The sequence below is a fragment of the Serinus canaria genome, chromosome 1A (genome assembly GCF_022539315.1).
Source record: "Serinus canaria isolate serCan28SL12 chromosome 1A, serCan2020, whole genome shotgun sequence".
Classification (NCBI taxonomy): Eukaryota; Metazoa; Chordata; class Aves; order Passeriformes; family Fringillidae; genus Serinus; species Serinus canaria.
The window spans coordinates 15,304,605-15,320,654 of record NC_066314.1 but is presented as its reverse complement, the minus strand read 5'-3'; positions in this window follow the sequence as shown (position 1 = coordinate 15,320,654).

The window sequence follows — 16,050 nt, the reverse complement described above, 5'->3', positions numbered from 1 at the left end:
TTGCAAGCAGGTCACACTGTGGCCTGAGCTGCTTCTGTGAGAGAGTGAAGGGGGACTGCAATTTCAGGAGATGGTCTGATTAAAGCACATAAGCCTTTCATCTATTTTTGAATCCTTGTTCTAAGATTACAGTGCACTAGGCTCCTCTGGAAAGCATCTGGACAACACAGAACCAAGCACCTCTAAGGCAGGAGACACAGTTTAAAGAGGAAAATTAGATTTCCATTTTTTTTATTCTCTCAAATGGATAAAAATAAGCTTTAATTATTTTTTTCTTTTAAGGAGAGGGGAAAAATATTGACATGTGACTATAACTCATAAGACAAAGAAGGGATTCACAGATGCCATGTCTTCAAGATTTGATACTAAAGAAACCCAGTGACAACTCTGTCCTTTGCATGACTGTCCCACATGGGTCAGACCTGCTTACAAACTGCCAGAACCTAAACATGAGAAGGCAAACACCTGAATGGGCCTCTCCTGAATGGGGTTTACCAGGAAGCCTTTTTCTGGGTGTTTGAGTAGTTTTGAATGCCAAAATAAATTTATTAATGACAATCACCTTCAGTATGTAGCAACCATAGACAGAAAACTGCAGGCAACTGCTGATGTAGTGCTGGCAGCAACAGCAATGTAACCCCACCATTTTCCCAAAGAGATGTGGTGTAAGGCTGGATTCTGGGAAGGTCTGGTGCTCCTCAATACTTGGACTGGCTTATTTAAATTGGATAAAAATTCAACCATTTCTACAGATCAAAGATATTGAAGTGTTTTTTTCTTTATGTCATATTTGAGTGAATTCACTTTGGCAGAATTCCCTCTTCCTTGTGCTTTCTGTTAACTTCCCAGTTATTAAATCTGGTGGAGGTGTTCAGAGAGGGTACATTTCAATACCAGTTTTGTTCTATATCAGGTCTTTTATCTTACTTCACAGTATCAAGCTCAAAAGCTTTCTTTCTCAGAGTGCATGAAGTAATCTGATGACTGTCTACCTGTCACATCTGCTGTGTGCAGAGATGGGTGTCTGCAGTGCAGCACACACAACGCATCCCCACCACTGATGGGGTGAGCTGTGGCTGGCAGTGACAACTGCTGGGCAGGGCCCTGGAATGGGTGTCCCTTCCCCATCTGTTGGGAGGAAGAGACCTCCTGTCAGCACCTCAGCTCTTCATTTCCACTGGATCTTAGATATTACCAGCTGACAGCAATGTTTTCATAAACAGATTTACAGGCTAGATGGGTCAGAAAGAGCATTGTGGTCATCAGTGAAAAATACTTCAAGATAGTGCATCAATTACAACTCAAAACTGCCTAAAATGAACAGTGAAAATGTTCAAATACTTGAAATAGAAAGAAATGTCCTCCTCTGAAAAGTCTGTGAGTGTTTGCTTGCATTTTGTGCAAGGTTGGAATGAAAGAAATATGAATATTGTCTTAAGTTGGGAAAAGGGTGAATGTACAGGTGGGAAGTAAAATGAAACTGCTCTATTGTGAAGATCTTGTCTAATATGCAATTTGTATTCTTTCCAATACTGGTTCCTTCCTAATCTTTACCATAGAAACATTAGCAGTAGAGAAAAGCCTCATAATCTGCTGAGATGGATACTGAAAATAATAAGCATTAATTCAGAAAATTAATAAACCTGCAATTCATCATAACTTCTCAAATCTAGATTAAGATTAGATGAATTTAAGAGAACTCTATATTCTCAGTCTCTCTCTTCCTCCCTCCCCTTTTTTTTTCCTCTTCTTTGTTTTATTAAAGTCACTTCTATTTCCCTTTTAAAACTTCAGGTTGTGTTTAGCAAGGAGAATGCTTTGTTTATAGGGCTCCTCATGTAACCTGGAACCACCAGGAGCCTTCCTGTAATTAGCTCTGGTAGTCTGACTGTGCATTTTAATTTGAATGCTTGACTGATCTTCCTTTACTTTGGAGATGTGGCCTTCATTCACACTTATTGCAGATATGGAGACAAAAAAAAAAATTAATTTCCTAAAAGTTCTCTTTAACTTAGTTTTTTTGTTTTGGTTTTTTTTTTTAATTAAAACTTGGCTACCAGGCTTCTAAGACTCCTCAAAATATGCTGTGTTTGATTTTCAGTGTTCAACACTGCCATAAGGCCAAGGAATGGATACACCAGGGAGCAAGTGAGCCCTCTTTGTGCCAGTTTTCCCAGTCTAGATCAGTTTTCCCAGTCTAGATCAGTTTTCCATGCTCTCTGAAGGGACCATGCTGGTGACAGCCATTAGCACACACACACACAGAAGCACTGCTGTTGGTGCTGCTGGCCAGGTGTGCACTTCTCCACCAGCAAGCACAGCACTGATAACCCTGAGACTGCCCTGCTTCCCACCACACTCCATGGGAGTCTGGAGCTGCTAGCAAGGAGCAAGGTCCAGATCTCATCAAATCACCATAAATTTCAAACATACACAGCAGGCAAAGTTGCTGAGAGAAATCAGCATCAGTGGGTGTGAAACACCACACATTTTAATGTAAATTTACTCTTTCACTGAGTTTGTGGCAGTGATCAAGAAAGGTGGGGTGGAGCTAAATTGTGAGTAACCTTTCTCATCCCAGCACTCAACAGGAAGCTATCACACATTTAAACAGCTCCTCTTTCTGGAACTGCAGGTTTTTGGGGAGATAGGTGCAAAAATGCTCAACAGATAATGCTGTCAACACTGGCAAGAAGAGCTGCTCTGAGCAGAGAGCAAAGTGCTGGAGTCAATAGTCCCTGCTGAAGTCATGGGATACAGCCTGGACAGTCCAAGCTCTGCTTTACTGGTAGCTTAACATTTCAAAAGGCAACCTCTTTGTGCTGCAGAAAGGTAGCTGCTGTGGGTTAAAGCCCTGCCAGTCCCTGCAGAAGGGTGGTGGTGTCCTCCATGCAGAGAGAGCCAGATGGGTACACGCTGAGTGTGGGGCAGCCCGTGCCACTGACCCAGCACAGCCCCTGGGGGGGTGAGCACAGGACAGTTCTTCACAGGACAGTTCTTCACAGGACAGGACTTCACAGGACAGTTCTTCACAGGACAGGACTTCACAGGACAGTTCTTCACAGGACAGTTCTTCACAGGACAGTTCTTCACAGGACAGGACTTCACAGGACAGGACTTCACAGGACAGTTCTTCACAGGACAGTTCTTCACAGGACAGGACTCCACAGGACAGGACTTCACAGGACAGTTCTTCACAGGACAGGACTTCACAGGACAGTTCTTCACAAGGCTTTGCCAAGCATCCTCCTCCCAACCACCCACCCATATCTAGCCCTTGTTTGGCAGAAGAGTATGACAGCCACTTGGTGTCAGAGGAAGGGCAAGGAAGCCACTGTGGCTTTGGCCATCCTCTGAGAAACCAGACCTCTGCATGTGAAGTGTAAAATCTTCCTTACTTAGCCAGCTGCTGACTTGCTGCAGAGCATCACAGGAGTGGGGCCCAGATGTGGTGTAGCTAACAGTGTCTGGTCCAGTAGCCTTTGGGCTCTCTTCAGTACAGAGAACAGGGTCTCTCCCTGCTGTGGAGCTCTTGTCCTCAAGCCTTTTGTCTCTGCTTAACCCTGACGTGCCATGTGCCCCCATGTGCTTGGCAGCAGTGTGCAGGGACTCCAGCTGCACTCTGCCCTGCAGGGGAACTAGTGTGATTTAGAAAACTGAGCTTCCTCTGCTGGGTCTGACATGTGGCAGAGCAATAAAGTGCTTCTCATTATTGACATCCATGGGATTGTCTCACAAGTCCAGCCTACTACCTCATATATGTATTTAAGTGCACACAGACACAAACACCAGGAAAATAGCTTTCAGCTCAGCCTGGATCCTCTCCCCAGGAATGTGATAATCCCGATTAGCTGATACTGTGGACAGACTTCACTTACTGCCCAAACAAGCTCTGCTACTTAATGAAATTAACAAATCCACTTCCAACCTCAAAAGGGATTTTAGCTTCCTGTTTCTTTAAATTAAGCCTGCACTGCCTCAAACTTTTACTGAAGTGTCAGCAGGTACATTCTAAAAATTGCATCTGTAGAAACAACTGTCTTCCCCTCCTGCTATTCTCTGTTTATTCATGTGGAATCTAATTGTGAAAAATAAAGTTATCTGTTAATAACAGTGATCAGATCTCTATTCTGAGATCTGACAATCTGCCAGGCTGGGTCTAACAGCCTGGGAGAAGAGATTACCACTCAGTGATGTACCAAAACAATGGGCAGATCCACACTTTGCCCAGCTATTTTGCTCCAGACTAGTCATCAAATCAAATTTTCGTGCTGTGGTACTGGTCAGTTGTGTAGCAAAAAATCCTATATACTTTTTCATAGCTCTGTGAAAATTAGTTGCATAATGTGCTGCAGAGCTCAAACCTATCTTTATTTGAAGGTTCATGTCTACTTTCCAGTTTTTCTTATGTTTCACAACTTAAAAATAATTACAGCTTTGGTCAGCAACTAAGCCCTACACAGCTGCCCTCTCTCTGCCCTTCCAGCAGGAAGGGGAGAGAAAGGGAAGAGTTGAAGTGAGAAAACTTGTGGATTGGGATAAAGATGGTTTAATGGGACAGAAAAAGAAAAAAAACATAAATATACAAAACAAGTGATGCTTAAGGCAATTGCTCATCTCTTGCCAACTGGTGCCCAGCCAGTTCCTCAACAGTTCCCCAGCCAGCTTCCCCCAGCTTCATGTGCTGAGCATGATGCCACGTGGTATGGAACATCCCTTGGGTCACTTGGGGTCAACTGTCCCAGCTGTGTCACTTCCCTGCTCCTTGTGCCCTTCCAGCCTTCTCACTGGCAGGGCATGAGAAGATGAAAAAGTCCTTGACTTGTATCAACACCACTCAGCAGCAACTAAACCATCAGTGTGGTATCAATATTCATTTAATGCTAAAACCAAAACACAGCCCTATACCATCTACTAGCAAGAAGATGAACTCTATCCCAGCCAAAAGCAAGACAGCATCTTTCAGCCAGACCATTCAGCTTTGGAATGTATTTCACCCTAATTAAATGTCACTTCACGAGGTTGCTGCAGGAGACATCACTCAGAGCTCAGCACTGCTCTGCCCCTCTCCTCTCAGTGAGATTGCCATGCCACTTTCCATGAGGTTATGTTAGAAATCTCTCAATAAAAACAAAAATTCCTCATCATGTTTGTTAAACAAGGAAAGAGGGTTATGAGCACACAGATGTGGGAAGGTGTGGTGCATCCTTGCAACCTCCCAGCCCAGATGTGCCTGCTGCTGGCTCTCCCAGCTCCCCAAGATGCTGTGTCAGCACTCAGAGCCATCTGTGGCAGGGTCCCCTGAGCACCAGGACCATGGTTACTTCCTGAGGGGGCTGGAGTGCCAAAACCCTTTTCTGGAAACAGCACCGAGCTGCGCTGTCCTGCACAGGCTCCACTGCTGGAACAGGGATGAGAAACTCATTTTTAAAGAGGTCAGATTTCCTTTGCAGTTTTGGGGTTTTTATTTTCCATCAAATAAAAACCGCATGTCCACTCGAAGTGAAAACCCAGTGAACAACTTTTTCTTGAATAAGCATAAATCTAGCTGTGATTTTGTGCGTTTAGAGATTTCTGTACTGAAGTGTTTTCCAACTGTATGCACATTTTGGGTCATAAATTTATTTCATTTCTATTAAATTCTGCCATTATTTAGTAAGACAATCAAAAAACTTTTGGGAATTATGTCTATTTATATGGTTTCCACTCTTCAAAAACCAACGATATATGACAGATTATAAAAAGAAAAGATACTAAATTTTCTGAAGTCTGCCCTACATTACTCTTGCATGACATCTTAAAACAGTTTTTAAGGGGGATATTCATGATGATGTGAAAAGATTAAGATGTTGAATTGTAGAAAAAGTAAATTGATTTCTCTTTCTATTTGCTTAATACTATGAAGCCCTGTATCTCTCCTCACTCCTGCTTTTAAAAATATCAGGCAGTAAGAAAAGTGGGAAATAAATGTCTGCTGTTTGAGAAGCGATGACTTTGCCGGGGCTGTGATTCTGCCTGGGGGCTCCATGTAAAGCTGAAATCAGTGGCTCCAGGATGGTCTTGGCACCCAGTGGATCATCCTGCCAGCAACAGACTATGCTCCCCGCTGACACTGGCCCCACCTGAGCTCAAAGGCAGGAGGCAGAGCTAGACCATGAGCAGATAAAGCCAAGAGGGATCCCTGGAGCAAACCCTGCTGCTGGAGAACGGCAGTACAGACTGCAGGACCAGCTGAGGCTGAGAGCACGAGAACCCTGCAAGTAGGTTGTCTGCCTGGCCTCCCACCATCTCACAAGATACAGCAGATCCAGACTGGAGGTATGAGGTCCTTTGGATAAACAATGAAAACCTCATCAGTACTGCAGCTGTAATCAGCAGAAAAAAATTTACTGATGACATTTTATAGTGAAGTGCAGAGAATAAAAAACTAAAAAACTATTTCCCCCCCTGAAGATGGATATATTGCAATCTCCCTCTAGTAGATATGGAACGCAGCTTGGATAAAATTTATCAGAGGGCTGAACTGCTTGGTGAAATTGAATATGCATAGTTTTAAAGAAAAGTATATTGAAACTTTTATGGGGGTGATAGCTATTTGTATATGAAAAAAGAGTACAGTAGCAAAATAGAGTAATCTGGATGGATCCCACTTTCCTCTATGTAGTGAGACCATATCTAAGATTACTTGAAAAATCCATAAAAATTGCTTGGATGTTGTGCTTTCATTAAATGCAGAATTTTTCTTCATTGATTTGTGTTCATCACATTCTGGATAAGAAAGATAATGGGGTTTTTTGCTGATTAGTGTTATTCAAAATTTTAAATTCAAACCACACATACAAAACCATCTTCTTTAATAGAAGTTTTAACCAAAATCAGGCAATAAAGGGATCATCTCTTGGGACTGAATATATTAAAGTTATATCCATACAAGCCATTAGTATCCTCCCAGAGATTAAGTACTTTGTTGTGCTCATCCTTCTGTCACAGAATCATGGAGTGGTTGTGGTTGGAAGGGACCTTCTGATCAAGCTCCAACAAGGTCACCTAGGGCTGGTTGTCCAGGCACATGGCCAGAGGGCTTTTGAAAATGTCTAAGAATTGAGAGTACACAACCTCCCTGGGCAGCCTGCGCCAGTGCTTGGCCATTTGCACAGTGAAAGGTGTTTCCTGATGATCAGAGGGAACCTCCTGAGTTTCAGTTTGTGCCCATTGCCTCTGATCCTGTTGCTTGGCGTGCTGAGAAGAGCCCAGCTCTGTCCTCTCTGCACCTTCAGATATTTATATACATGGATGAGATCCCCTGAGCCTTCTTTTCTCCATGGTGAACACTCACAACTCTCATCCTTTCCCCATAGCTGAGATGCTCCAGCACTTCATCATCTTCAAACTCTCTTTTACCAGGGGGACCAGATCTAGACATAGCACTCCAAATGTGGTCTCAATGCTGCTGAATAAAGCAGAAGGATTCCCTCCTTCAATCTGCTGGCAATACTTTGTCAAATGCAGCCCAGGATACCATTAGCCTTCTTTGCAGTGAGGGATGTTGCTGAATCATGTTGAGCCTGGTGTTCACCAAGACCCACAGGTTCTTTTCTGCCTAGCTGCTTTCCAGCTGGATGGTCCCAGCATGAGCTGGTGCCTCAGGTTGTTCTTCCTCAGGTCCAGGACTTTCAGCCTTCTGGCTGAGCTTCATGTGCTCCATACCAGTCCATTTCTCCAGCCTGTTGAGGCCTCTCTAGGTGGCAGTACATCCCTCTGGCATATCACACACCTCTCTCAGTTTTGTGTCATCAGCAAACCTGCTGAGGGGACACTTTGTCCCATCATCCAAGTCATCAATGGAATTGTGAACAGGATGCACTGCTGCTCCTGGGGTACCCCACAAGTGACTGACCTCCAGCTTCACTTTGTGCCACTGACCACTACTCCTGGGGATTCCCACACAGCTGGTTTTCAACCACCTCACTGCTGCTCATCCAGCCCACACCTCACCAGGTTCCCTTCTTTAGGACAGCCTTGCAGCAGTGTTCAGTGACTCTCTGAATTCTAGGCAGACATTATCACTGTTATCCCATCATCTACCAGGACAAACACTTCATCACAGAAGTGTATCATATTGGCCAAGCATGATTTCCCCTTGAAGAATCCAAGCTGACTGCTCCTGCTGTCATTGGAGATGTTTGTCTCACATTTTCTCATGTGGGACTATGAATCTGGCAATTCCATCCTTTTGTATATTCTCATTTGCAAGAGTACATAGCACTGACATGAAATTTTTTTACAAGTCTTGTACTACTGATGGTATTGTGCATTTCTTCTAATTTTCTTTATGTGGTCTTCATTTGTGGTGGCCTTTGCAGTTCCTAAGCATCATTTCTTGTATCAGTTTTATGTCCCCAGCTCCTTCAGAAAGAACACTGTTTATATTCAGCATATTTAAGGCCCTGCAGCAATGTATGCTGCAATAAAGACTAATCCAGTTATTGAAATGGACCATAGGTTGAGTTACAACTGCCCAAGTATTAATGAATTTGTTGCACTGATACACAACAGGATGGGTACGGGTCTCCTCTCTAACTACCTGCTTATGGGGCTGGCATTTACAGCCAATGACAACTGCAGTTTATAAACCCATAACCAACACCTGGGGTCTTAAATTTCATGACTGCTTTCCATGAATGTAGCTTGTACATTTCTGTATTTTGCTTTCATTGTTCCCTGCCCACTCTTTTTTCCAGACTGAATCTCATTTTATTGCCAACTTACACCTTTAAATTCTGCAGGTCTCTTTTTATTATTTTGCCATCTATCCTGGGTTTTGCAACACCTTACAATTTAGTATGATCTGTAAATTTAATTACTGTCATGTTTGCAAAAGACCATAAAGAGCCAAGTCAATTATATGGCCAAAAAAGAAAAAAGGAAACTTTTATTATGCAATAAATGCTCTGCTAAAAGTCCCACTCAAAAAAAAGTACTATATACTTCTTGCAATTCATAGATGTAATTGGAAAGGGATCTAGATGATTTGCCTACATCATTTGTGTAATTTAAAAAAAATTGAAAAGTATTATTAGCAAAAGTAAATATTAAAGAGATTTAAAATGGGACTTAATTCCTTTCTATGCAGATGAAATATATGGGACAGGGTAAGACAAGCATTCATATCCCACACTTTCCTGTGACAAATAAATTGAGACTACCACATTGTTACTGAAGCAAAATTAAGGTTCACAAATTAAGGGCAAATGCAAGACACCAATCAATAACCGATTTTATTTAATGTCAATTTTCTTTTTTATTTTTCTTTTTTAACATTTCCAACATGTGTTATGTGTATAGTACAATTGTGTAATGCTTCAGTCCAATCTGACAGCATTTGAGCAAAGTCTATAATTCTCTGTCATTATTATCTCTCAGCTATTATGAAACTGGTAGGAATTAGAGCAGAGTAACCTTCATCATTCGACCAGGAACTACAGCAATTACAATTTGGTCTCTGACTGAGGTTAGAATAGATAAATTGAGCTAGAAAATGATTACAATCATTCAAATTCATCATTAGCTCTAACTGCATTTCTAATGGAGAAGACCAGATTACTGGGCCTGACCATGACAGCTGCTCCTGGCTTACACTACAGCAACATCACTAAGCTCACTCCTCTTTAATCAGACCTCTTGTTCTTAAAGAGCACAACCTGAGATACACTAATAGGCATTAATTTTACAAAGCAATTCAAGACTTTGAAAACCTGTTTTCAATGTTCAGCCTGAGTACTTGATTTTCAGGCAGAGATGTTCTCCATTGGCAGAGAAAAGAAAATCCCCTTTCAAGTCAAACATATGCTGAAAGTCCTCTGGTTAATGAAAGTACATAAACTAAGATGGTCAATTTAGCAAGTTACAGATGTGCCTGAGTCCCACTAACAGCTATGGGCTGAGTGTGGTCAGGGCACTGGCCGGATGTCCTGGAAGCCTGAGCCCCTGTATCTGCTCACGTCAATGTCTCTCCATCCTGCAAGGACTCTCAGACAAGATGTAGGGAAATCTGCTCCCATATTACCTAGCCTGTACAATATAAGACTTTAATGCCTGGATTCTGTTGCCCAAACGCAGGTACTCAATGCCATGTACAAAACCCAAGGGTTTGGGGGTCATTCACACAGATTCCATGGGGATAACAGAAGATCCCCTTTCCCTTATAGATTTGTGCTGATCTGTGGAAGCAGATAGGTGGTCTGGTGAGGATACCCAAAGGCACCACAAAGGGGGTTTGATGGCTGCATGTAGAGCTTTCAGAGTGCTCCAGACATCACAATGGCTACAAAGATTCAGAGCATTCAGGCCCATTAATTTTATACATTTTTTATCCTATTTTTTTTTAGGAAGACATAGCTGACACAGACATAGAATTAGCAAATTGTCCTGATCAATATAAAGCACCTACTATCAGCTTAAAAACCACTAGGTGTTAATTATGAGACACCACAAACACATCACTCAGGTGGCTCCTCAGCAGAAACTCCTGTGCTCCACTCAGCTCCCAGCCCACACTCCCTCCTTCCCTCCCTCAATCTTACCTCTCAGTCAGTAACAATTGCTTTTGTGAGACATTTATCATTTCACAGTTTCAAGTTCCTCACTTGAAGCTCTGCCCTTCAAACTCTCAGATGTAGTGATGGCTAAATTCTGCTCTCACCCACCAGGGCAGTGTAAATGGCACTTCTTACTACAAAAGTATTTGGAGAGATTTCTGCTGGACTTTGACTTGCGTTGGTTTATTAGCCTCCCATGGAAGGCAGTACAGATGCTGAGGTCTGGGTAATGAGAGGTTACCTGGGATGTATGAGAGGGAAACCGTATAGAAAATACAGCACAGTGGCCTCCAGGAGATATTTTGCAGGAAATATAAAGTGAAATAAAGTAAAATGAAAGATGAAAGAGAGGGGGAGACAGTGAAAGCCGTGAAGGACGCACTGACATCATCACACGCTGTCCTTCTGCCATGGTTATAGCCATGGTGGTCAAGGAAGGTCACAAAAAACTGCAAACTAAACCCAGTCTTTCTGATGGTGTAATCTGCTCTGGTCCATTCAGACTCTTGAAGGGAACCCAGGGATAGGTGATGGCCAGAGGCTGGGTGAGAGCTGGCACTTGTTTCTATCCTTCATAAACGGGCACAAGGCATGAGAGCAACAATAGAAAATTTGGTGTGTTGCAGAGTAGTCTGTTGAAAACATGGCAGATGTCATTCAAATATCTCCTCTCTGCTCAGAGACCCACTTGCTGTGGTCAGCAGGGGTGTTCAGCCACTGCCAGGTGTGAGGGAGTCAAAGTTCAGCATAAGCTGAACTTGACATGTTTTCAGAAATGAGCAGCTAGGTGTAGCACCAGCAGAATCACAGAAATGTTCTGTGGCTTGCTCAGGTCTTCAATTCTGACATGTAGAAATTAGATCAGATCCTGAAAGCCTCAGCCCTCTCTGTCACCCACTGAGAAAAAAAAAAACTGATTGAAAACTATTTACGCATTGAAAGAGCTGACTTGTTTGGTTTTATAGATAACAATATTTTAGTTATTCCAAATCAAATTAGCAATTAGGCAGCTGGACCAGGTCAGTGTTGGAGTACAAACACCTGTTTATGTGTTTCCACCCATTCTCCACTGGAATTATTAACAAATATGTTGCATAAACACCTTAACAGGCATTTCAAGATTGCCACCATTTTCTTTCTCACTTCTGAAGAAAGCGCTGTACTCTGGAGCTTCCTAGAGAAATAAAGTGGATGCCAGTGCAACGATGGCACTTAAGAATTTCTGCCCTTTTGTGTAGTCACTTTTCACACCTAAAGGAAACATAACATGAAGAGGAGACAGAGGCAGCAGATAATGAAACAACAGCTTTATTCAAATGGGTGAAAGCAGTTTATTCATTCCTAAAAGAGAGAGGATGCCAAAAGTCTGCTGTAAATCTGAATGTCAAAACTGCTCAGAGCTCGGTCTACCTCCACAGCAGCAGCAAGCTTTATATACAGCTTTTTGACACTTACAATGCCATTCACAAATATTTCTAAGCAAAGGTTGCAGTCAGCTATTATTCTGTTTATTCCAGAAGTGTTCAGGGGCTGGCTGAAAGCAGAGCCCTGTTATGCCAGGCTTTGTACAAACAAAGCCATGGAGACAGCCGCTGCTGCACCGGCTTTGCCTGACTATTGTTTTGCCAAAGTGCAATTTAAAATGTGATGCAATTCTCCTGGCTATTAACAAGAGGAGAAAATATTGTGTCTTGATTTGTGTCAGGTTGTTAGATGGATAGTGCTAGGAAATAAAAAAGAACCTACATATTTTTACATATTGAAGATAAATGTTTATTTAAAACCAATAACTGATGTGAGACTCTCAATTTATTTGAGGCTGGAAGCATTTATTTGGAGACCCCCAATTGGAGAGCTGATAGGGTTGGTGGGGAGGTGTCGTCATTTAAACCCAGCTTGAAATTACATCCCATGCAGCCACTCCCCTCTGCTCACTGCCTCCTTTGAAGGGAGTCAGAGGCAGAGATTCTGAGTTGAGATAAGAACAATTTACTGCAAACAGCAATAAAAAAAGAAAACAAACAGTAACAACAACAATACTAATAACAAACAGTGTATAAAAGAGAGTGATTACATGTAAAATGCTCATGAAGCCTGACCTGACCCACTGCCATACCAGCAAGACAAAGAATGGCCCCTGGTGCCTCCCTGCAAAGGATTTTCTTCCCAACCCCACACCTCTCCTATGAGGAAAGGCTGAGAGAATTGAGTTTGTTCAGCCTAGAAAAGAGAAGGCATAAGGGTGGCCTAATTGTGGCCTTCCTGAAGGGAAGTACCTGAAGGGAGCCAACAAGAAAGATGGAGAGAGACTTTTCACAAGAGCATGTAGTGATAGGACAAGGGAAATGGCTTAAAACTGAAAGTGTATTTTATGATTACATATTAGGAAAAAATAGTGACAATAATGAGGTATTCTAACATGTAGGCCTGAGAAACTGTGGTTGCCCCATCCCTGGAAGTGTTCAAGGCAAGGCTGGATAGAGATCTGAGAAATCTAGTCTAGTAGAAGGTGTCCCTGCCCATGGCCAGGGGGGTTGGAATGAGATCCCTTCCAACCCAAACCATTCTACGATTCTATGATCTACCTCTCACTATTTTTAGACCAAAATGATTTTACATCAGTGGCAAAGGAGGTGGGATAAAGGCACATGGGCAGATCAACCTTTCCAAGATTCACACTGTAAGTGCTCTTGAACTGACTGTCACTTGGCACTGGGAGACCTGAGCTCAGAGGAGACCCTCCTGTGCCACCAACAAGCTCCTTTCTCAAAGGAAGCCAGGATCCCACAGCTGACAAACTCTGCTGGCAGTGTGGGGCTGGCAGAGGCCATCAGGAGCTCAGCTGAACACTGTCCTGACCTCAGAGACAGTGTGGGGCTGGCAGAGGCCATCAGGAGCTCAGCTGAACACTGTCCTGACCTCAGAGACACATTTTAAGAAGGAGGAATCCTTCTCAAAGGTTTACTGTTTTATTGAGGCAGAAGTTGCCGGGACAGGGATGCTGTGAAGGATGCTATTTTCCACATTGCTTTTTATTCTACTATTTATATGTAAAGATGTTTCCTGCTCTCTGGTTACACAGCATTTAAAATAAGAACATATTTCGTTAACAGAGTATGAAACTTGGGCTGGGGAAGGCATCAAAAGGGTCTTTTTTTGTACAGTTTCAGGCATAAGTGGGTGAGGGAGTTTCCAATGTCTCACTACCTGAATGTTGCAATTCTTTAATTTGCTGGAGAAAGGAACCAAACCTCCAGTCTCCAAATATCTTTTCCATTTTAAATTAATTTTCTTCCCTGTTTTCTTTTACTCACCATAGCCCATCATTTTTCATACTTGCCTTTCTGTTCACATTGAGGGGTGCCTGGCCCTAACCCTACAGACAACCCCAACCCTGTGCCAGCAGGCACAGAGGAGCTGCAGCTGCAAGCGTGGATATGACGATCACACCAGATGTGAAACCTCGTTACTGGCTGTGAACTTTTCTCTTGGGAAAGGTGCCAAGCATCCCTCCTTAAGCAATGTGGTGCATCAAGATTTCATGACAGGTCATCTCAGCATCTGGGACTTTGCTTTGCTTTAAGCAAAACTGTTAGGACAGACTGGCAGTGCTATACCATATGCATGGAAAACAGAACTAAACTACCTGAAAACTACTACTCAATACTACCTGATAGTTAATAGGCATTTAAACATATTTGACTGAAGCATATGTCTGTCAAACCATAAGGAGAGAAACTAAAATAGTCTAATCATCTGGGGTCACAGATATTTACAGGGCTGTGAGACAGTGAACGGCCATCATTTCTAAAGAGCTGAAGCCCCTTCCCATTGGGACCTTCTGGCTAAACCAATGCAAGGCACTAATTCTGGTGCCAATGCCAGGAAAAGAAGTTTCTCTTAGTCTGAAGGGTGGGACACCAGAGTAAATGGTCCAGAGTGAATGGTGTGTCTGTGCCGGCTCAGCCATGGCTGTTCCAAGCCGTGGAGAAATCAGTACTCTTCTCTGTGCCATAGGCAAGAACGAGTCTTGAGATGACTGGATATTGGCCAGGACACTCCAGAAGAGGCAATTTTTAGGATGACAAAACTCATTCAAATTATCGCTTTTAATTACTTCTTTAAATATCTGCCAATGGCACGATATTGTGATACAACGTCTTAAAATCTCCATCATGCAATTTCTGGCACAATGGTGACCCTGGCAAGTTCCTCAGACAGGAGGATTTTATTCAATATCTCTCTGCTGTGTATCAGTTTGTCGTGAAACGTTGAGCATGTGTTGTTTAATGTCATGCAGAAGCACAGCTTGGCTACTGCTTATGCTCCTTCCCCGTTTCCCTTCTCATCATAGCTTGCTCATTTCCTGAGCAAGTGTTCATTTCATTTGTGTGCTTGCAGTAAACACCAAGCAAAATCTGCCCATTCTAACAGAACCTCTTGGGAAAAACCAACAAAATTATAATTTTATGACTGATGAGTTTAAAAATACCCCAGGAGATGTTGCTGGCAATGTCAAAAGCAAAACTGTGATGAATGATGACTTTCTGTTTACCTGCCTTTACAAAGAGTGTTGGGATACATCCTCTAGCAGAAGTACCATCTCCTCTGGCATTATGTGCTAAACACTCACTTCAGATTTAATAGAGATGGAAGCTTTTCCCAAGCAGTGAGTATTATATATATATAGATATATAGTACTTGTCTGTAGCCACTAGAAGCAATGACTTACGTAGTTGTGATTTCTGTATGATTTAATTTGTTCAGAATAAGGGAAAGTGAAAATGTTTAGACTTTGCAAGATCCAGGAATACAGGCATCTGTGACACTGGTGAAAGAGAGTTCTAAATATAATTCTCTCAGAACTAGAGACAGATAATCATGACAACCAAAGATTTTTGTTGTCTAATAAAAAATGGCAGCTGGATTAAGACATTGGCTCACCCATGCCCAGAACACTTACTCAAGTCTTTAATTTTCTAAAGTTCAGCTGGCAGCAAGGTCCTCTGTTTGAATTATTTTGATGTCTTTGGTATTAATCCTTGTGGCACACAGTAAATATTCTTTTTGAAAATGCAGCTCAAATTATTCATCCACCAAAAAATATTCAAACGACAGTTCTGAAAGTCTGCAAATATTTGAAGTGACTTGGAGTCATTTGACAAATTATCTTCCAAAAACATCTGTGCTTAAACTCCCTGCTAAGGTAACACACACTGCTTCCTATTGACAACTTCTGCAAATTGCTTTCTTGCACTAAGAAACCAAACCAACAGAAATGCCAATTATTCTAAATCCAAAAGACATAGTGAAAACACATTCTGCCAAATTACAGCTAGGTAGTAGAGTTTTATTTACAATCGCGAAATAAATATCAGTTAATCAACACCAGGAGCACCAATTTCTATCCTCCATTTAGGTAAAATTTCAGCTGCCTAACTCATTATCAGCT